Here is an 828-nt window from a genome sequence, read left to right as displayed (position 1 = left end):
CCGGCGCCTCGGGGGGCCGTGGCGGTGGGGCCTCCTTCGTGGGGATCTCGAAGTAACTGGGCTCCCGTCTGAACGAGTAGCTGGGAGGCTCCGCTGTGGCCCGGAAGCCGCCCATCGACCCGGCCAGCTCCCTGTCCTGCTGTGTCAGCGCCTTGGGCCGCTCTGCGAGGGGGGGGAGGGGGCCATGTCCTTGGGGCTTCAGGGCGGCATCCTCACCCCACCCATGTCTGCCAGCTGTCTCCCCAAGAGTGGGGGTTCTGGGGACCCACCTGGGTCGGACTCCTCTGGGCGCCGGTCCTCATGTGAGCTCTCACCCTCATCCTCGCCCCACCAGGAGGGCTGCCCATACAGGGGTGTCCGGTAGGCTGCTGCCTCTGCAGAGGGGTGACAGGCCCACCCTGGGTCACTGGCACTGACACAGACAAGGAGGGAGACCCAGAGCTGGGGAAGACGCTGGGCTCTGGAGGAGCCCCGGCATCAGCTCCCACCTCAGATCAGCAGCTGCCCAGGACCCTGCCTTAACTGCTCCAACGTGACAGCTGCGGAGAGTGCGAACACTGGCTTCCTTGGGGGCAGGCACCTCCTCCTGCCCAGCTCAGGTGTCCCTTGGGGACAGGTACCCCTCCAGTCCAGCTCAGGTGTCCCTTGGGGACAGGTACCCCCTCCAGCCCAGCTCAGGCGTCCCTGGGGTGCAGGACCCCCTCCAGCCCAGCTCAGGCGTCCCTGGGGGGCAAGCACCCCCTCCAGCCCAGCTAGGGCCTCCCTTCCAGGCAGACACCCCCTCCAGGGTCCCCAGAGCCTGCCTGTCAGAAAGCTGGGAGGACAGGA

General features: G+C 68.2%; 1 long non-coding RNA gene across 1 annotated transcript; it reads right to left on the bottom strand.

Moving 5' to 3' along the window:
* Window positions 1–7: 7 nt before the first annotated feature.
* LOC115284853 lies at window positions 8–527 on the bottom strand. The gene is made up of 3 exons (XR_003905353.1): window positions 489–527; window positions 270–374; window positions 8–162 (listed from the first exon to the last, which is right to left on the bottom strand). It is a non-coding gene; the product is annotated as an uncharacterized LOC115284853 (long non-coding RNA).
* Between the last annotated feature and the right edge of the window lie 301 nt (window positions 528–828).

Source organism: Suricata suricatta, unplaced genomic scaffold (assembly GCF_006229205.1).
Source record: "Suricata suricatta isolate VVHF042 unplaced genomic scaffold, meerkat_22Aug2017_6uvM2_HiC HiC_scaffold_23641, whole genome shotgun sequence".
NCBI lineage: Eukaryota > Metazoa > Chordata > Mammalia > Carnivora > Herpestidae > Suricata > Suricata suricatta.
Note: the sequence above shows the minus strand (reverse complement) of the source record. Positions and strands in the feature narration are given on the sequence as shown.